The following is a 23,155-nucleotide window of genomic DNA, read 5'->3' on the forward strand; positions in this document are numbered from 1 at the left end:
AAACCCCCTCAACAAATTAAATAAAACTTACATAAAATGTAATAAATTATAAAGATAAAACACAATAAATAGATAAATTTATTAATTAATACAATTAAATAAATAAAAAATAAATAAATAAACAAATAAATATAATAAATACATAAATACAATTTCGGTTCTAAAACTAAAGTCCTTGAAAAAAAACACTCAAAAATCTAAAAAAAAAATAAATAAATATATAATAAAAACACTACATAAATAATTACAACTGCTTTAGAACAAAAATAAATAAATAAATCACTGAAAAAGTAAACAAAACACATTCAATATAATAAACAAATAAAAAAATCAATGAAAAGTACATAAATAAAATAAATAAACAAAGCACTGCATAAATAAATAAATAAAGCACTGCATAAATAAATAAATAAAGCACTGCATAAATAAAGTCAGGAAAAACTGATTCCTCAAAAAACAACCGCTGAATCTCAGCTTTAGAACAAAAATCCTTAGAACAAAATCTTAGATCATACTTGATGACATCGAAACTGAATATCGAAACAAGCATCTCCTAAACATTGCATGAGAAACATCAGAGTGAACAGTGAACACAAACTTTAAAAAGCTCACCAAAAACAACCACGAGTGTCTAAGCCTCAAAACAGAGTTAAGCTCCCAATCTATAATGAAGTGCACAAAGATACAGAGATAAACTCCCCATCACAGTTACCTGTAGCAATGAATGGATCTTCCAGACAGCTCCCTGCAGCCGTGCAAATCAGGTGTGGACGGCCAGAATAAAAAAAGAGCATCAGCCCAGCGTTACAGTGAAGACGTCCAGCTTTCTAGACCTCCGTCTGTCTGTCTCCACGATCTGAGAGCGTCTGTGATTTATTCCACACAGCCTTCAGCTCGCCGTGTGTGTGTGAGGATGAAAGCCCTACACCTCTTTAATATGAGAGACTTCAGTCAGAGCTCTGTGAATTACAAGGACTGCCCTTAAATAGCCTTTCCACGAACTCACACACGTTTTTTTTCTCTCTCTCTCTGGTTCTTCCCTCCTACTGCTGCTTTGAGGTGTTGAGATGCCTACACAGTCGGCATATATTAACCGTATGCTCTTCTCCCTGGAGCCAGTCATACGCCTATACGTACAAGTTCAAGTGTGCGATGAGATTCTGCCGAGACCAAAAGCAAACGGAATATTTAATGATAATCCAAGCGTGCTGTGGAGATATGCACAGAAACATAAAGAAGATGAACTGAAGGCTCAAACTATAGGGAAAGCGCAATATCATTGCATTAGAGAGAAGAGCCGTTAATCTAAGCACACAAGATTGATTTTTAAAAAGAAATTAATGTTTTTTCCGACCCAGACTCGTTCTGAAAATGTACCCCTACATACATTTCTTGAGAGCACCAAATAGTTTCCAGTAGCTACGTTTTTTGCCGTTTTTGACCGGAGGTGTCATTTGTGCCTGTTGTTCTCGCATTAATCCACTAGAGGCCGCTGTTGACTGACTGGCTGAACAACTGACCCACCCTCCTCCTCCACTAAACCCAGGGCTTCATTTGTGCCGGAACACGCCAGATCCGGATCTTCTGAAATCCGATCCAGCACCATATTTTACAGATCCCTCCCCTCAACCGTTTTCCTCCCCTGTCCGCTGTTTACGTCCACTTTCTTCCGCGACTCCCCAAACCTCTTCAATTTTGACTGCTACACCTCTCCACCATCCAACGCCCCAACCCCATGCCCCCTAATCACCCCCCATGCTCCCTCTCTCGAGTGCCATTCGTGCCTGTTGTTCTCTCGTAAATCCACTGTGTGTGCTTTTTGAGATCTCAAATTTCTCTCGCAAGTGCCATTCGCGCCTTTTGTTTACACGTCAATCCACCAGGGGGCCGCTGTGTGTGCTCTTTGGGATATCCAATTTTTCTCGCAAGTGCCATTCGCGCCTTTTGTTTACACGTCAATCCACCAGGGGCCGCTGTGTGTGCTCTTTGGGATATCCAATTTTTCTCGCAAGTGCCATTCGCACCTTTTGTTTACACGTCAATCCACTAGGGGCCGCTGTGTACGCTTTTTGAGATCTCAAATTTAGTTTGCCAGTGACATTTGCGCCTGCTTTTCCGTAAATTCACCAGAGGCTGCTGTGTGTGCTTTTTGAGACCTCAAATTTCTCTCGCAAGTGCCATACGCACCCACTGTTTATACGTAAATGCAGCAGGTGATTAAAACGCAAGGCGCGCAGGGCGCATTAGTATGCAAAAAAAAAAAAACGTTGAGTGTGATTATCGGTTCATTCTGCTATTGCAACCCCTGATGAATAAAGGGACTAAGCTGAAGAAAAATGAATGAATGAATGAATGAATCTGTCAGTCCAGTTTTCAGAATTGAAGTTCAGTTCAGTGTGGTTTAATTTTCACTGCTAAAAGTCCAAACGCTGAAGAGCAAATCCATCATCCGCAGCTCCACAAGTCTTCATACTCACGTATATAATTCACAATATGGGGTGGGCAAACTTGGTCTTGAAGGGCCGGTGTCCTGCTCAGTATAGCTCCAACACTAATCAAACACACCTGAACATGCTAATCATTGTCTTTAAGGTCACTAGAAATCTATAAGCAGGTGTGTTTGATTAGAGTTGGAGCTAAACTGAGCAAGACGCCGGCCCTCCAGGACGGAGTTTGCCCACCCCTGATATACACATTAAACTAACAAAAGATGCTTTTAAACTGTCCATGTAAATATAGTATGTTTAATACAAGCTTATATCAACTTTAAAACAAGGCAAATAAAGGATCATTGCTGTAATCTCATTGGGAAACACTGTGGCCAATCACATGCCGCTTAGGGTGTTTGTTTATGTGTGTGTGTACTTGTGTGTGTTTAAAAAGATGAAATACAAATACACACACACACACACACACACACGCACACACACACACACACACACACACACGCACACACACACACACAGTTAGTATCTACAGTTTTCATCCTTTTGCATTTAAAAACTTGAGTTATGTATTGTATCAATATCTTCTTAGCCGGTGAATGACCAAAAATTAAATTAACAGCAACAACAACAATTTTCCCATTGCATGAAATGGAGAAAGTCAGGAAGGATGAAGATGCAAACCAGATCCTAAAGCCAGGGACATTATCTGAGTTCTGTTACAGCTAGATGCACAAAACAAATGCAGAAAACACACAGACAGGGGCGCACACACACACACACACACACACGCACACACACACACACACACACGCACACACACACGCACACACACACACATATGGACAGACAGGCAGACAGGCAGGCAGGCAGGCGGAAACACACACCTAAACACAGACGTGAACATGGACGTGAACATATGAGTAAACAGACATGTAAACACAGACAGAGACAAGGAAACACACGGACAGACAGAAACACTAACAGAAACACAAATGGAAACACACGAACAGACAAACCGACTCAGACATGGAAACACCCATTAACACAAAGGGAATCACACACCTAAACACACACACATGCAGTAAGAGACACACACAAAAACACAAATGGAAACACACACGTTAACACACATTTGCAGTAACACAGACACACAGAATAACCAGCCTGATCTCACGAGAAAACAGAAGTATTTTACGTTTTGTCAGTTTAGTGGCTAATTCGTGTGAATTTGTACGAGTTCAGTCGCACGAAATTGTACGATTTTAAAAAGGAGGCGTGGCACCTAACCCCACCCCTAAACCCAACCGTCATTGGGGGATGAGCAAATCGTACTAAATTGTATGAATTAGATCATACGAATTCATGCGAATTACCCACTAAATCAAAAAGTTACGAATTGCCGTGAGATTGTGTTGGAAAACAGACATGGAAACACAAATGGAAACACTTTGTTTCGACTGGGTAAAATGGGGAAAAACTGCGGACTTTAATGTTCAATGTACTGTACATATGCAATAAATATTAACTGTAGGCTAAGCTTTCATGTGCAGTTCTGGCGAAAAATAAATGTAAGAAAAGACAAATGATCAGACGTGTGAACAGCAGCTTAAAGATGTCACTGCATGACACGGAAATTGACATACAACAGCAAAACATACACAATTCTGGCTAAATAACCACCGTGATTATCTCAATTATCCTCCATTTCACCATTACAGATTATTTCCACATCGTTTGAATGACAATTGGAGTGAAATCCCAGTTAAAGAGTCATAAACTACTGTGCTGTTTGTTCAGAGAGTGTGCCAAAACTCACACACGCAGCTTCATGGGAAATCTTTCACATCTTTTTACAGAGATGTAAAACGTTTGTGAATAGACATTTTCTTCTATATGGTCAGGAGTAAAAGACTAGTTTAACTCAATTAAGACCCTTTAAATATTTAATCTTAAGAAAAATAAAACAAAAAACACATGAGCATCCATTTTTACCCTACACTGTAAAAAATGCACGGTTCAACACAATTCATTCACATGGTCCCAACAGATATCAACTGATTTTGAGTAATTTAAATTGATTGAACATAAAACAAACCATGCATTTTTAAAGTGCGTGAACCGTTTTTATTTTTTAAATTGAGATGTATACTAGAGAATGACATTATTTTGGGAATCCCATGTGTCACGGGATTCCTGTGGGATTTGGAAGATGGGAGTCATCTCTGCTATCAATCACAGGATTGGGACAGTACAGGATTAAATATTAGAGGGAGCAGACGGGAGCGGAAATCAACCAATAGGAAGATGACAAAAAAGTTGCACCACCCATTTGTAGTTTTCTTTTAATACACCTACAATGTAACACAATTAAAAAAGAACTACATGACCCAGAAAACATCACTGCTGGAAAGAACTAACACCCGCGGAGAAACTGATGTGGCAAAAATGATTCAGAGAAATAAGTCAGAGGTAATGATGACATGTCCATTAAATTAACAGAACTTATCGGGAATATTAATGAAGTTCATGAGAGTAAACTGTGACAGCATGCTGTATGCGCAACCCCACCAGTCCCACACCACCCAAACCACTCCGAACTGGTATCGAACCGGCGACCTTCCGCATGGGAGTCGGTTGCTCTACATAGGAGGCTAGAGCACCTTTAGAGGTCAGAAGAGTGAGGTTTAACTGCTCAGCACTTACTAGCTGGTCTCTATTACACTGACCCATCCAAACCTCATTCCCATCCGGGTCATGGCACCAATGTAACCCCCGCCGGTCCTACACCACCCAACCCGCTCCGTGCTGGTTTCGAAACGGGAACCTTCCGCATGGGAGTCGGTTGCGCTACCAAGGAGGCTAAAGACCATGGCCTCTAGCATCTGTTGCCTTTAGAAAGTCAAAGGAGTGAGGTCTACCTGCACAGCACTCACTAGCTGGCCTCTGTTACACCTGAAAAACATGCTTAATCTTGCAAATTCAGAAAAAAATCAGCCAAGCATCTCTTCGTTCAAGTGGAAATTGCCATCGGTCTTGTCTGACCGTCAAAATTGCTTGCAACCATCATAGGTTCAGGGTTTTCAGCCAGAGTAAATTAAATTTAATGAATTGAAAGTAAAATAATTATTGTATGCATGAATAGTGGTGAGTGATGAGGACTGGAATATCTGCTCTTAAATTTTCCATGTGTTTACCCAGAATAATTTATTCATTTTCTTTTCAGCTTAGTGCCTTTATTAATCTGGGGTCGCCACAGCGGAATGAATCGCCAACTTATCCAGCATATGTTTTACACAGCGGATGCCCTTCCAGCTGCAACTTATCTCTGGGAAACATCCATACACACTCATTCACACTCATACACTACAGACAATTTAACCTACATAATTCACCTGTTCCACATGTCTTCGGAAACCGCAGCACTTGGAGCAAACTCACGCCAACACAGGGAGAACAAGCAAACTCCACACAGAAATGCCAACTGACCCAGCCAAGGCTGGAACCAGCGACCTTCTCGCTGTGAGGCGACAGCACTACTATCACCCCAAATGACAGATTTTGTACCTTATTTCTTATTTTACCTTATTACCTTATTTATGAGTGTGTATTTCTCTTTCATTAGCATAGCATAGCGTGTTGGTCAATCCACAATTAAGTGGAAGCGACTTCAATGTTTCTAAAGAAGCCAAAACATGGAATCACTCCAACAAAACAGCAACAGGAAGACAAACCGAATACAGCATGTGCCATGTACACAAAATCCCAACAAATCTCAACATAGAGGAAAAAAAAAAGTTGTTCCCTAAGCATTTCAGTGCACTCTCTGCCAAAACTACTGCAAACATCCATTAAAGGTGCAGTAGGTGATCTTGCACAATGCTAACAGCTTAGCATAAATCTCTGAATCACAGTCCCTCCCCTGCCGTCCAGAGCCACGCCTACTGAAATAGGAGCATGCTCACCTTAAAGATGACAGTCAAAGAACCCTCTCGCATGTGTTAAAAGCGACTAGTGCCCGTCCAGCAGCATGCCTGAATTTCACTCATTACTAAGCCAAACTGACATGCTATTTCAGAGCGAATATTTAGAGTTGCATGGTAAACAATTTAGGGAAAGACTAGGTGAAATAGCGGTATTTACTTGTTTGTTGTTAAACTAATTAAAATCTACATTATCGATGATGTAAAAGGTCCCTTATGAAACTGAGAATAGACTTATCAATCCTTCATCGGAAGATTTTAGTGACTGAACAACACTTCCGTGAAGATATAACCCATTTGTAACAACATCTAACGTTACATCAGCTTTGCATTAAGCTAAAAGAGTTTTAAAACAAACATTACCTGTCTAAGAGAAATCCTTTAGTCATTGTTTAATCATTTCTCCAGCGTACAAAGGTAATTGATTCATGTTTTTAAAAAGTTTGGATTCAGCTGGTTTTTACCGATCGCACGCTCTCTCTCTTTCCCTCTGTCGTGAACGCGCAGCACCAACAGCGGTCGGCGGAGATGCATACAAACGGCTGCGCAGTTGTTCACATCTGCATTTGCTGACAGACAGATTGGGCTGCTTATCGGAATTATGAGAGATGTCGGCCCAACTCCATTTAATTGGATGAACATTTTTTAGTTTCATGCCTTATCCAAAATATAAAAATACATTTAAACACATTTAGATCATTTTCTTTAATCATTACTATTAGACTGTAAATAGACTTTCAACCAGCACATCAAAAAATGCTTCTGAAGACAATCACCTACTGCACCTTTAAGAGATGCTTTACATTTTACTGCAAGAGTCAAAAATGACAGCTTTTTTCTGAAAATGAAATGGGATATGCCTAGTTAAGTGCAGTCTAAATATTTATCAGAGCAGTTCCTCATAAAAAGCCCGAGCACAATAATGTGTGTTCAGTAAAGCACCTGTTGAGCACCATCTGGACACAATGGACGCACGGTTTCTGTTGAGCGTCCGGACATGAGGAGCTCCGGGGGAACTGATGAATGAGATGACATCAGGGAAATTAAGCTCAATGACATATGCTTGACTTGTGTCGGCTGACCTGCAGCAGCATGTTCAGATATCACAGAACACATGTGGCTTGTGAGATTATGGCTTTTAAATGAAAACATGCAGAAATGTTCAAACATCTACTGTACACTACTATTAATTATTGTTGAAAGTTTGAACACTGCACATACCCTTGTCAAATATTGTGTTGGTCTGAGTGTGCTCTATACATGTGAGAGGGCTTTCTCTGGTGAGTCCACCTTTGCTGTCTTTCCCACATCCGGGAGAGTTACGGTGTGGAGAAGCCCCAAAGAAGAGTAGCACCCAGATAGAGTGAAGCCTGGGGGTGGATCAGTGATGGTTTGGGCTGCGATATCATGGCATTCACACCAATACTTGTGCTAGATGAGCAAGTCACTGCCAAGGACTACCAGACCATTCTGGAGGACCATGTGCACCCAATAGGTCAAACACAGTGCCATGGATTAGGATGATAATGCACCAATACAGCAAGACTGGTAAAAGAGTACTTTGATGAACATGAAGGTGAAGTTGAACTTCTCCCATGGCCTGCACAGTCACCAGTTCTAAATATTATTAAGTCACTTTGAGCTGTTTTAGAGAAGCGAGTCAGGAAATGTTTTCCTCCCATCAGAATAAGTGACCTGAAAACTATTCTGCAAGAACTATTCTGCAAAGTCCTCTGGCCTCTTTACAAGACTTGTGTCTGTCATTGCCAAGAGGAATTGATGCTGTTTTGGCTGCAAAAGTTATTACATATTAAATATTCAACCTTGATCCATAACACCCCTAATGATGTCCTTACAATAGTCCCAATTCAATTCAATTCATGGTGTACATGAAAAGTTACACCAAGGGTTCTAATAGACCTTTTTCATGGCTGCTGCATGGAGGGCGCCATAGCGACCAGCGTCTTCCGGTAGAATGCTAAAAACTTAAGTTTACAGCGTGTACAACTGGTAATTTGTGCTCCGAAAATGGGTTTCAATAACGTTTTTTAATGGATAACAGAGTGTTTTTGTGACACACAACTTAGAAATGTTTCTGTTAAAGCCATTATATTCTGTCACATGTCGTATATGTATATATATATATGTATATATGTATATATATATATATATATATATATATATATATATATATATATATATATATATATATATAAACATATATATACACATACATACACATACATACACACACATATATATATATATATATATATATATATATATATATATATATATATATATATATATATATATATGTATGTGTATATATGTATATATATGTATGTATATATATGTATATATATGTATGTATGTATATATACACATATACACACACACACATATATATATATATATATATATATATATATATATATATATATGTATATATATATATATATATATATATATATATATATATATATATATATATATATATATATATATATATATATGTATATATATATATATATACATATATATATATATACATATATACACATACATATATATACATATATACACATACATATATATACATATATATACATATATATACACATATATATATATATATATATATATATATATATATATATATATATATATATATATATATATATATATATATATATATATATATATATATATACTTACAGTTATTTTTGTTAATATAGTTGAATTATCATCCTCTACATTAACAATGCTTTAATATGAGATTAACTCCCCATTTATGTGTAGTAACTGCTGATCTGGGACCTTTAGCCAGGACAGTTTACTGTGCTAATTTCAGATACATAACAATAGATCATTTTAAACGTCAATAAAAAAAGTAAATAAATAAACGTTTTGTTGAATAAAAGGTGCATGTATACAGCTATATATTTGCTTGTTTTGAGAAATCTAAAATGTGTGGCTAAGAAATAATTATTTCTTTTTGGTGTGGTGAGACATAAATTTGGTAAATCCTTAATTTTGAGCCCTAAAAAAGTCACGTGAAATAAAAACCAATTGCAATGCGACAACCCATTTGCTCACGCACAGTGAGCAAGCTCATACACAACACACACAAACCGTGAAATGAATGATGAGGCATGTGGACAACACAACATCTAAATCAAGTCATTTTAGCATGTCAAAGTCACATTTATTAATATAAAAATATATTTTCCCAGCAACAAAACTGTGGCTAGTGAAAATAGCAAGTGGCTAGTAATGTTGGAAATCTACTAGCTACAGTGGCTGGTGATCAAAAAAGTTAATGACAAGGCCTGGTGACAAATATCTAATCAGTTTCTGGGTCAATGCATGTAAAGATTTTAGAAATCTTATCTTCATGGACACTTTTAATGCTTCCAAACAGTTTGGTGCATTTATAAATCACCATATCTTGAGGTAGTTCATTATGATGAGATTTACCTTCTGTGTGTGATTTGATTGGCCAGGAATCACAGGACTGAAAGTAGCGGAGTAAAAGTAGACACAGCACTAAAAATGTACTTAAGGGAAAGGAAAAGTACACATTATTAAACTACTTAGTAAATTACAATTCCTGAGAAAAACTACTCGATTACAGTAGTTTGAGTATTTGTAATTAGTTACTTTACACCACTTAAAATCACAATATTTTACATATATGTTACTTAGAGTATATACTACTATTTAGCTAACACGAAAACGACTGTCATATATTGTAGTTCCTCCAAAAGTCCACGCTCAAAAGGCTCTGATTGGTCAGCTAACATAATTTGCTGTTTTTTTTAGTTTGTGGAATTTTCCACTTCAAAAGTCGACAGAGCAGAGATCAACATCCCATAACGCAATTCACAACCGTAAATAAACAGAAAACACTTACAATACGTACATTTTAATTAAGATATTTCTTGTACAGTGTAGAGTTTAGCAGCGGAGCAGCGTCAGCTTTAATCCACAAGCCACTGCTAGCTCCATGTAGGGTATCCAGACTCGCTGTCATAAGGGAATGACCCAGAATGAATAGCCCTCTTACTGTAACACATAAACCAGATGCTTCAGATGACTGACTATTATATCCTTGTATGACAAAAAGCACAGCAGTATCTATGACTGTATTGCCCACTGCTCTTTGGGCCTTTCGGTAAGTGAGGATGTTTCGGTGGAAAAACTCCTCACTATGGCTCTTGTGTGCCGTTCTCTGTTATGCAATGTGACCCTCACGCCCTCATAAAGTTCACTTCTGTCTTAAGTGAAGAACTAGCCGTTGATTTCCACTGAAAGTCAAGCATCCAAAATAAAGAGTCAGATATGAAGCCAAACAAAATGTAACAAGCTGCCATTGAGCGTTTAAGGGTTTTGGCTCGGACGTTCCACCATCGGAAACTGCTCACATCTGTTTTCCTGCTACTATCGTTAAATAATCCTAAAAAAGAAGTAAACACAATTTATTAAGGCTAGCAGAAGGTTTAGTATGGACTTATCAAAATATATAAGGAGTAAAGTTATCACTTTATTGAAGAGGGGGATTTTATGCAGGCTCACGACACAACTGTCATCAAATGTGTCAAAGGTGTCAGGCAATACCGAACACCCCATTCAAGTAAAATGTTACTGAAATAATTGACAATAGGTTGTTCGTTTTACATAATGGCTTTATTACCACCTAAAATCTCTGTTCAGTTGTTGTATTTCAGATATTTGTCAGGTTTTTGCCCTCAAACTGCTCAAGTGTGTAGGGCTAGTTGCTTTCACATCTCATCTAATGCCTTCTGTTGTGTTTCGGTGTGGTTTTTAACAGTTGTATCAGTGAAAAAGCTAAAATCACAGTGAAGCAGAACTGCAATGCGCTCAAAACTTGCCGGAACTACTTTAACTGTTTACAACCACTGAGTTTGAATGTTCATCAACCAATCAGAATAAAACATTCGACAGCAATTTAGTATGTTCAATTTATACATTACCTGACAAAATTCTTGTCATCTATCCATGTTTTAGGAGCAGCAAATAATAATATTGCGACTTCCTGATGCCTCCTATAAGTCGCTCGAGAGGCAGTGAGGGTCCTTTATATTTGTGACGCGCTGGTGGCTTTAGACAGAGACACTGAGCCCAAGATGTTAAATGGAAAACTTTATGTAACTTGAAGCATGAAAAAACAATACAGCAATTTGTGTCTTTGAATACCTGTTTTGTATGGTGCCGATTATTGCGTTGGTGTGATGATTGTTGCGTGTGCCGTTGTGATACAGTTTTGCGTTGCTTGGTTTGCGCTGCTGTTTGCGGTCAACAAAAAATACGGCTACCCCACTCTCCTTCTCTCCTCCACCTGTGTGATTGTGCACGCGCTTTATATGTTCGAGCAGGTGCCAGTTATGCCCACGTGACCAAAACATAAAACGTCACTGTGAAACCCAAACCAATCAGTATAAAAATAAACATTATAATTAAATGAAAAGTAATATGGCTCCTATAAATAACTTGACTTCTAGTTGATCACTTGGTATCAGAAGTGGCTTATATGAAAGGCAAAGGTCTCTAGATTACACTTATTTTACCAAAATAAAATATGATCATGCCTTGATTTTTAATTCTTTCATTAGGACAGTAAGGTCTGACTTTGCTTAGACAAAAGTCTTGTCGCTTAACAGAAATAATGTCCATTATTGAATATAAAGTCCTGCTGCAGTGGAGACAGAATGAATATTGAGTCTGACTCCATCATGAGCTTGGAGGACTGCATCCATACATCTCTGACATGACTCAAATCACTGATTAATAAAGTCATCTGGAATGGCAAAGAAATCGTTCCTGCAGGACTCCCAGAGTTCATCAAGATCCTTTGGATTCATTTTCAATGCCTCCTCAATCTTACCCCAGACTTGCTCAATAATGTTTATGTCTGGTGATTGGGCTGGCCAATCCTGGATCACCTTGACCTTCTTTGCTTTCAGGATCTTTGATGTGGAGGCTGAATTATGAGGAGTGCTATCCTGCTGGAGAATTTGCCCTCTCCGGTGGTTTGTAATGTAATGGGCAGCACAAATGTCTTGATACCTCAAGCACTCTGCAGATTTCTTACCTGCCCCCATATTGAATGTAACCCCAAACCATCACATTTCCTTCACCAAACTTGAATGATTTCATTGAGAATCTTTGGTCCACGTGGGTTCCAGTAGGTCTTCTGCAGTATTTGCTACAATTGGCATGCAGTTCACCAGATGATTCATCAGAAAAATTAACCTTCTATCACTTTTCCACAGTCCATCCTTACTGCAAGCTGTGGACCTTTACAAATGCAACAGCTTTTATTAAATTGTCTTATGTTTAATGCTGGTTTCTGAGCACTAATTCGTCCATTGAGACCCCTACGTGAGAGATTACACAAACTGTTCTTGTAGATACAGGGGGGTTCTGGAGACCAGTTGTTATGTAGCTCTACTGCATTTAAAAAAGGGGACTGTTGAACCTGTCGAACCGTTGTTTTAAGGGTTCTCCCTGACCTGGGACTGTCATGAACTACACATTTCTACACGTTTCTTCAAAAACCTTTATATATATATATATATATATATATATATATATATATATATATATATATATATATATATATATATATATATATATATATATCCTCTCCACTTGATGTTAACATACATTAAAGATGTCTGCCACCTCAGCAGGAAACTTGGTTTTTAGGCTTTTGATGATCAGCACTTTTGGTTTGAGGTTGAATCTTTGGCACGCTGTCAGGTCAGGATACATTTCAAATCAAGGTTGGGTGTGCTGGGGTTCTCCTTATACATACCTGGGAATGTATTAATTACAGGTGATGCTCTAATTTGTGATTGGGTAAATCCTTTAAAGTTGTGACAGGACTTTTGTCTAAGCAAAGTCTGACCTGTCTGTCCTAATTAAATAGTTATAAATTAAAACATGATATGATTTTATTTTAGTAAAATAATCTAGAGGCCTTTGCCTTTCATATGAGCCACTTCTGATACCAAATGATCAACTAGAAGTCAAGTTATTATTTGTTGTTCCTAAAATTTGGATAGGCGACAAGACTTTTGTCAGATAGTGTTGACAAAGATTAACATGGATAATAACGAAAGGTCTTGTGTTTCAGTTTGGATTGACTTTTAAGGAGGTTTTTATGAGGGCCTAAATCGGCTTGAGGAAGACTAATATAGGGTGAGGCTTGATTTCTTTTTTTATTTCCAATCAATTTTGAATGAATGGTTGTGGTTTGCTACTGGTGGATCTCAATTTATTGACTAGTTGATAATGCTGTGTGTAATCTGTGAGGAGAAGTTGTTGAAGAGACGGGAAGGTTATTTTTATTTTTAATAGCAATAATAATAATTTATTACATTTATATAGCGCTCTTTTAGAAACTCAAAGCACTTTTACACATTTTTGTGGAGCATCTCCTCATCCATGACCAGTGTGCAGCATCCACCTGGATGACACGATGGCAGCCATGTTGTGCAAGACCACACAATAGCTGATTGGTGGAGAGGAGACAGAGTGATGAAGCCGATTATGATATGGGGATGGTAAAGAGGCCTTGATGGACAGAGGCCTCTCAGAGAGTCAGGGCCTCCGTTTAACATCTCATCCGAAAGACAGCGCTCACTGAGCAGTATAGAGTCCCCATCGATATACTGGGGTGTTAGGACTCACACAGACCGCAGGTTGAGCGCCCCCCGCTGGCCTCACAAACACCACTACCAACAGCATGCTGGTTTTCCTATTCTGCCTCCCATCCAGGTACTGATCGGGCACAGTGGGCGACCATGTGATAGTTGCAGAGAGCTATAACTGCCGGCTAAAGGATACCTAGGTAGATCAATATAAAAATTTAATACATTTAAATTCAAAATATGTCACAATAAATAATGCTATATTCCTTGAAAAAATACAGATGTGGCCACTGAGAATGCATGTTTCTTCAAGCATCATCCTGCAGCAGCAAAAGCCGCCATTTTTCATTAAAAAAAACGCTTTTGCGCTTTAAGCAATATCCACCAGGTGGCGCAAGGAACAGGCCAAGACAATCTGCTGCAGTTCAAACCGAGCATCAGAATGGGGAAGAAAGGTAGCCTGAGTATTTCAGAAACTGCTGATCTACTGGGATTTTCACGCACAACCCTCTCTAGTGTTTACAAGGACTGGTCTGAAAAAGAGAAAATATCAAGTGAATGTATAGATACATTTTTTCTAACAGTGTTGTGACTTTTCAAACCCCCCTAGTGTAACGGAGGCCAGCTAGTAAGTGCTGCGCAGATAAACCTCACACCTCTGACGCCTAAAGGTGCTCTAGCGACGGACGCTAGAGGCCATGGTCTTTATCCTCTTTGTTAGAGCAATCGACTCCCATGCGGAAGGTCACCAGTTCGATCCCAGCTTGTAGCGGGTTAGGTGGTGTAGGACCAGTGTGGTTACACTAGCGACAAATTTTCAAAAAAAGCGACTAGTGACAAATCTAGCGACTTTTTCGTGTGTTACTGGACATTTTTAAAGACTGTCATTTGTCTATACTATAATGAAAAAACTGTAAAAAAGCACGCACATCTCTCTTGATTGGGTGCTCAGCCAAAACCGCAAAAAGTGCAAATTAAATGTAAATCAAAGGCGGCAACACCAAGGCTCCAAAAATACAAATTTTATTAAATTAAAAAGGCTGACACAGAGCGTGTAACGTTTCGAGACGATGTCTGATGAAGAGCCGGGTGGCTCGAAACGTTACACGCTCTGTGTCAGCCTTTTTAATTTAATAAAATTTGTATTTTTGGAGCCTTGGTGTTGCTGCCTTTGATTTACATTTAATTTGTCTATACTGTACCATCCCTACTCTTTTCAACGAGCTGCGGGTGATGCCGCTGGCCCCTCCCCCACCTCAGAGCACTGACAGGCTGCCCAGTCCTCGTACAGCAGCCTCTCCCACCTGCAGCCTGAAAGCAGATCATCCCTCAGCGTACCGACGGCAAACGATTTAGCAAAGGCAGTGTGAAGGTATTTCCCTAGTACAGTCAAATCGATCTGCTTCTCCTTTATTCTACTGTTTAATTTGACTGCTTATTCTTTTCTTATTCACAGTCACAGATATTTTAGTGACAAATTCAGAACTTGTCTGAGTTTCTTACGTCTGGGAGATTACTGTGAATTCACTACACATCTATAATGATATACTGTATTCAAACAGCAATAAATTTAGTGAAATTGACATGCTTACATAAAGCGTAGTGCTAATATAAATACCATTTCATTAATCATAGGCTGTTAAACAAACAGAAATGGTAGAACGTGATGATGTCAGTAATATGCAAATTACCGTATGACATAATCTAGCGACTTTTTGGGCAGAGCTTAGCACCTTTTCGTTAAAAATAGTTGGCAACAGTGTTTCTAACATATGCATGCATGTATTCATTGCCCAGCACTAATTATCACTGCTACATCCAAAAAAATATCACAAATATAAAATCACAATAAATACTTCAAATCACACTGATACTAGTTACTTATTAAAAGTGTGTTTAATATCTCTATATTCATATTACTACTGTCTGACAAACTTTACTCATCGTTGTGCAAGAACCACTGCATGATCTAAAGCAGGGGTTTTCAAACTGTAGGTCGCGACCCAATTGTGGGTCGCACAGTGAACTAAGGTGGGTCGCGGAACGTCACATAGATGCAACTATATTTACATTGCGGTGAATCGAAACCAGTACGATTGACGGCAATAACTTAAAAGCCTCTTACCCTAAAAAATATTTAAAGTGTGTTTTCTACAAAAAGACAAAGCTGGTTATGTTTCACAGCTGTCTTTTTTTCTATTTTCGCTCGACATTACGAGCACTGCTCCGTTTGAGCCCTCGCAATCTGCATTTAGCCGGTAGAGCTCGCCCAGAGCGGAGCTCTCAGTAAGAGACCGTCGGAAAAGTGCTTCTTTTTTTTTCGTTTTTTTTTTTTTGCTCCTTCCTGCGTGTTTTATTTTAAACACTACTCATTTTCTCTTAAATGAGCACAGTTACTAAAGTAGTCGAATGCTTCATTATAGATCTGTGCATTCTTACATTAACACCTCTGTTATCAAACAAAACACAATGAGAGATTCATTTGCTGCTCTTCACTAAATAACTAAAGTAACTTTAATCAATATGCAAATACAATTAAAAGTGAAATGGATTTTATGTCTTTATTTAATTTCTGTATAGGCTATTTATTTTAATAGGTTAAACCTTTTATCTTATTGTCAATATTTTCTAATGTTTGCTATGTATTCTATCATTTGAAGCTATTAGTTGTCCCATATTTTTACATACCAACGTTGACAGATTGCTAATCAATAAATAGCTATAGTGCTATCTGTTAGTTTTAATGTCAGCTAATGTTATGGAAGAGCATAGATGTTTTGGAAAATAGTAATAGTAATGTAACCACCCCCATCATCAAATGTATAAATATTAGATCTATTCAGCAATAATGTTAATTGCATTGGTATATTTATCTGACGTTTTCCCAGCTTGTAGTAGTCGATCAAAAAGCGATTTAGTTTCTTATGACTATACACTAGCAATGGAAATTACTGCGATGTGACGGGGCTTGATCAAAGGTTGATCATATTCTCTTCTGAAAAAAGAAGAGTATCTTTTTCAACAAAAAAAGATCAGACTTACAGCCAGCATCCCACAAAAAGCACTTCGAGCCTCATTTTGTGCATATCAAATAGCAAAATCCAAAAAGCCGCACACCATATATTTTTGACTGGATACATTTTTTTACCCATTTTTCCAAAATAAAATGTTATGGTGGGTCTTGAGATTGAATTACTTGCCTAGGTGGGTCCCGGAATAAAAAAAGTTTGGGAATCCTTGATCTAAAGCATGTGTAATCATGAAAGCAGATCTGTTTATCTTGTTTATGCGATTATTGCCAGATCCACATTGTTGAACCTGAAGTCATCCTCTGGATATTCTCTGTTGGTGGTCAAGCAGATGTGATGGTGGTCCAGCTCATGATGGCTGATTTAGAGCTGATACTTGGAAACGCTGGACCAAAGGGATGACGTTATATGCCATATAATGATAGGAATGTGTCAACCGGTTAAGCGATTGCTGTATCGTTTATATGATGCCACTAGCTATGTTTAAGTATTATATACAGGAGATCAAGCTTTTTTTTTAAAAGCTACTGTAGCCAAAACAAGTTATTGATGTACAGTTTAAGTCAGAATTGTTAGCCGCCTCAATTTCTTCCACACATTTCTAAACATAGCTTTAATAACTCATTTTTAATTTCTTTTATCTTTGTCATGATGACAGTAAATAATATTTGACAAGATAATTTTCAAGATGCTAGTATTCAGCTTACAGTGACATTTAAAGACTTAACTAGGTTCATTAGGCAAATCATTGTATAACAATAAGGCTAATAATATTGACCTTAAAATGGTAATGTAAAGAAAAAATATCTGAAATACTGTGAAAAATGCTTCACTATGTTAAACATCATTTGGGACATAATTAATAAACTCTGTGACGTCATCGACTTTCACTTTAAGATTTAAAGGGCTAGCATCGCACCAGACCCTGTAAGTGGTTTCGTTTGAAAGTGTAGAATCTATATTTCATGCACATATGCATCACTTTGGTTTTGATTCTACTGTACGAAAGTTATTTACTCTTGAATACACAGTATTTTGGATACCTGAGCAAGGTATTTTACATTGGTTAATTTTCATATTTTTCATATGACACATGTACAAGTTATAGCTCAAATGAAAGCTCTTACCGGTGCTCATATGGTTCTAGCATTCTTTTTAATGACTTATATTCACATATCAAACAGTTGCCGAATGAATCGCTGTGTTTCCAAGGCGCAGAAGTGAAAACAATACATTTATGGTCAATAAGCAGCCCCAGACAGCTGTCATCTCTCACCTTATGCTGTGCGCTTCAGGGCCATTTCTCCTCTGTTTTTGAGGTGATGTGCATAAGTAATCCTTTTATATGTCTGAAGTGGTCTAAACACAGTGGATTATGTTTGATTCAACAAAAGAATAATGAAATATGAGTAATAAAATACAGCAAGCTAGACCACACAGCACCTAAAAGGTACACTTTCAAATTTGAGTTTATAAAAAATACCTCTTTTTTAGGTGTTTATTATAACACAGACAACATATACAGATATTTTAAGCTCTTTCAATAGTGTTTTATGAAAAATAGTTTTCTTTAAAATGATACCAAATTTTTGCATTTACACCTCTGCTTGTGGATTTGGGAAGCTTTAAAATTTGGGTAGTCAAAATCCAGGTTGAAATCCCAACTGGTTACACCAGTTTAACTGGTTAAAATAGAAAAAAAGCTAATAATTTTGACTTCAACTGTAAGCAGTGTTTAATTTTGAATTATTTGAACTATTTTGTTCACTGAAACATCCTAATAGAAATTAGGCCCTATTTACACTGCCAGTTAAATGTGACCCAATTCTTGCTCATATGTGACACGGATCGGATCTGTTCTATGACCATGTAAACACGAAAAAAACACAAGCATTCGGATATTCAGAGATCGGTTTCCAGCCTCCTTTATATGTGAAAATAAATCAGATATAAATCGGATGTTTGACAATGCGACTATCATGTAAACAGGCAGATCGGATTTATTGAGGCATTATGTTTTGTACGTCATTAAACTTGTGACAATGCTTCTCCGCGGTTTAATGACGTAGAAGGAAGAGCATGTGCGGAGATTCCAACGCGGTAAATAATAACAACAGAGGAAACATGGAGGAAAGTGGTCAGTTGCCACAACTTGCTCCCACCAGACACCAGACTCTCTCGTACCCACACATTCCACTGAATGGTGGAGGACATCATACAGCATATAAACCATAAGCGCAAACTGCGATGACGGCCCTTTCCCACCTCCTCCACCACAAAATCATTTTAAAGTCTGGCGAACTTTGTGTTGTCACTTTTGTTTTTATCGCAATTAATACACGCACTGCGGGCTACACATAGAACAGCTTTAGGGCGTACTCTCACTATGTACAGTTCCCTTGAACCGGGCTAAAGCACGCTTGTCCTCCCTCTAGTCTCCCCTGGCGGTCCACACTCACATTACATTTGGCCCTGGGCACGATTACAACATCGATGCTGCGCTGTTTAGCAAGCTCTCGCTCGCTCAGCACAGTGGAGAATTTTTTAGTTTTATAGTTTAAGTCGTTTGATATGCAGTGAAATGCAGTCAAATATTTAGCCGAAAAGATCCGCCACTTTTAACACTCATAAACAATCATAAAGTCCTCGTGCTGCAGGAATTAGGAGGTTTGCTGAAGGTGCAGCTGTCATGCAGTGAGGGGTTTGCATCTTTAATAAACTACGACAGTTTGCGTTCATTGAACGGTAAGAATAATGAATAAATCCATATGAAACGTTCCTAAAAAGTCACGTCTCTCTTTCAAAAGCCCTAGTGAACCACGCTCAGGCACACCTCTTCCAACAGGGCCAGGGCCGGCCAAGTGAACTGAGATCGATCCAGAGCACTCGCACTTCTCAAACAATCCGGGAAACGGGCCTGGGCACGGTTCGGATAGCATAGTGTGAGTACGCCCTCATTCTCTCCAACAACACCAATCCGCACACAGGCAAAGGCTACATTTTCAACTACACACACACATCAGGGCTATACCATTACATAAACTGCGTGGGGGTAAATCTGGACTGAACCATTTACTGCTTATACTACACTTCGCATTGTTCACAGAGCTAAAACAAGACAATTTCTCCCATCGTGGCTAGTGAGGCACAGATGCTAGCACCCGCGTTTATGCATGCATCGTAAATTGCATGGCAAGTGTAAACACATGAATTGGATATGGGTCACCATAAAAAGTACGTGCACACGGACGGACGGTTTATTCCCATACAACTGAAAGCAGCAGCAGATAGTTTACCTCAGATCTCGAAAATAAAATAAACCGTTTGAAATTGAACTTCAGACCTGTCACTCAGTGCAAGGCAACACATATCAGTGACTCAGCATGTACATTTAATAATGTTAAAAAGGTTTAATATGTATTACTTAGCTTATAAACCTTACAATTTTGCTGGAGTGCAGTAAGTGCACTATTCAGTGCTTCTGAATGGCTGTACTTACATTTCTGTCATGTTTCGTCTGGTGCAAACAGCCAAACTTCACTGAAAATCCATCCCGTAGCATCTTGTTAGGACACAGGGTTACAATGTAACCTGCTCAGCTAATATTTACACTCATAAAATTTATATTATTTGCTAATTAATAACCACCTCATGTAAAACTCTGAATCTGTGTCTTATTTTGGCGTCTGCTACTGTCCAAAGTAGGTTGCATTTCAATCACGCACACATGCTTTAAGAACTTTTCTGACTGAATGAATAAAATACGCTGTTTTCCACCAAAGCAATCCGGGTGCTAAAATATAATTGGCTAAACTGGCATTGGGCGGTTAAAAGAACGAAAACAAAAGACAGCTGTTCCAGAGCGAAATGCCCGTTTTCAAAGCAGAATATCTGACTTCAGCGTTGTTTTTCAGAAGTGTTCGCTAAGCATGTTTCATAAAACATATCATATTTTAACGGTATTGTATGGATTTTTTATAGCATTTTAATGCTTTAAACGAGTCAAAAACTCACATAAAGCACCTTTAAGTAGAGTAACTTTTAGTGATGGGTCATTCATGAACGATTCGTTCATTTTGAACGAATCTTCAATATGACTCGGGAACTACGAGTCCTCTCAGGGAGTGATTCGTTCATCCGCGCGTGCGCACATTTGTGCAGGTGGTATCGTTCATTTCAAGTCTTTTGGCTGCATCCGAAACCGCATACTTCCATACTATATAGTACGCTAAAATTAGTATGCAAGCCAAGTAGTACGTCCGAATTCATAAATTCGAAAATCAGTATGCGAGAAGTACCCGGATGACTTATTACTTCTGGCGAGATTCTGGAGTGCGCATCCCATGCCCGCTGCGCTATCCCATATTGGCCTGCGAGCGAATTCATAAATGGGAGTAAAGCGACGGAATAGACGCAAGTATGTCACGTGACCATGACAAAATGGCGGATGTAGTACGTCCGAATTCCATTCATACTTTTCACGTTCATACTCTATAGAACGTACTTTTCTAAGGGCCGAGTAGTACGTTTAAATTCAAATGCAGTACCTACCGAGTAGTAGGCGGTTTTAGACGCAGCCTTTGAGTCGTTCATCGCGGAAAGGCAGAAGCCAATCATATGCATTTAGAGTCGGAAAAAGAATTGATCCGTTCATCTCGAGTCCTCTATCAGGTCTGAGTCATTCGTTCCTTACCGGCCAATCATATGCGTTTACAGCCGGAAAAAGAATTGAACCGTTCATCTCGAGTCCTCGGGTTTGAGTCATTCTGTCATGTGATGAACGAACGACTCAAGAACCAGATGACTTGAAAGGTGAACTAATTATCATGGCTCCTATCAGCTCAGACTGTGTACATTGGTCAAGATTATATGTGACTGTCAGTGTAACGTGAACGAACCACTGACATTTGAAGACATGAAGAGGTGAGCTGAGCAAAGAGACAACAATACCTTCATAGACAAAAGAGCAGGTAAACATTGAATTATTATTTTCTCCTTCTTATAGGATTCTATTTATGACTTATTTGTCGTGTGATCAACCTTTTGGGCTAATTGTAGATGTGTTTGGAAGCAATTCGTAACATTTTAATTATATTTTGGCAAACTGAAACAAATGAAAAAAGATTCGTTAATCTCGATGAACTAGACTTAAAGATCCGAGTCAGTAAAATGATTTAAATTTCCCATCAATAGTAACTTTACGATTATTAAAAACACAAATTCAAGGGCACATAAGATGCATTTGATGCAAACAAATGATATGGGCTGAATTTAAACAAACTCAGGTTAGTAATGTTCAACTAAATTTGTTTCAAGAGTTCCCAAATAGATATGCTTGGCATTTATAACAGGTTTGGCATGCTGTCCCAGGAGAGAACCCTGAGATCGGAGATATTTGAGCCCAGGGCTCCCACCCGGTCTAGAAGCATATCAGGAGAACCGAGATCAGGTAGGTCTCGATCGCTCTCCCTTTAGAAGGGTAGAAAAAGGAAGAGATGGGGTGGAAGGGGGGATTCTTTCAAAAACGAAGATAGAGCAATAAGGAAAAAGTGATCCATTTATATTAAGCTAGGATCATTCTGATTGGAATAATACTAATTACGATTGAGTGGCCAGCAGTGCACAATCATATCATGTGCTCCTCTTGAAATTAGTTTATAAAACTTCACTTAAATTCTGGTCATAAAAATTGTTTGCACTTACCTTACCACTTACCTTAAAATTTAGTAAAGCCAATGAATATTTTTTTTCAGTGTACATTTATTTATTCAAATATTATAGATTATTTTTCTTTTAAAGAGAAAATTAAGCTTCAGTCAAAGGCACTGCGCTGTCAAATTCAATCCATATTTCATCCATCCAAAAGCAAATCCCTGTAAAATACACATGGCTGCCATGAATCTGTGCGACCTTCGCTGTGAGGTCAAGTGTAACTTTCCAGTCACGCTCATGTTTTTGTCATGTGTACAGAACTCAACGAACCCTCAATTGTCCTGTTTAAATTTTTCAGCCGTCAAGGT

At 38.3% G+C, this 23,155-nt stretch overlaps 1 protein-coding gene across 17 annotated transcripts in view; it reads right to left on the reverse strand.

The window, feature by feature from the left end:
* Window positions 1-23,155, reverse strand: part of tnca (tenascin Ca) — a 327,362-nt gene that overhangs the window by 125,558 nt on the left and 178,649 nt on the right. For 8 of the 17 annotated variants that reach the window (XR_012406651.1, XM_073951874.1, XM_009301159.5 and 5 more), the window contains exon 1: window positions 713-960. The exons of the other annotated variants lie outside the window; for them this stretch is intronic. The gene's annotated coding sequence lies outside the window, so the exon portion shown is untranslated. Of the gene's footprint in view, window positions 1-712; window positions 961-23,155 lie in introns of those variants that run through there. 17 annotated transcript variants of the gene reach the window in all.

Source organism: Danio rerio, chromosome 5, assembly GCF_049306965.1.
Source record: "Danio rerio strain Tuebingen ecotype United States chromosome 5, GRCz12tu, whole genome shotgun sequence".
In the NCBI taxonomy this organism is placed as follows: Eukaryota; Metazoa; Chordata; class Actinopteri; order Cypriniformes; family Danionidae; genus Danio; species Danio rerio.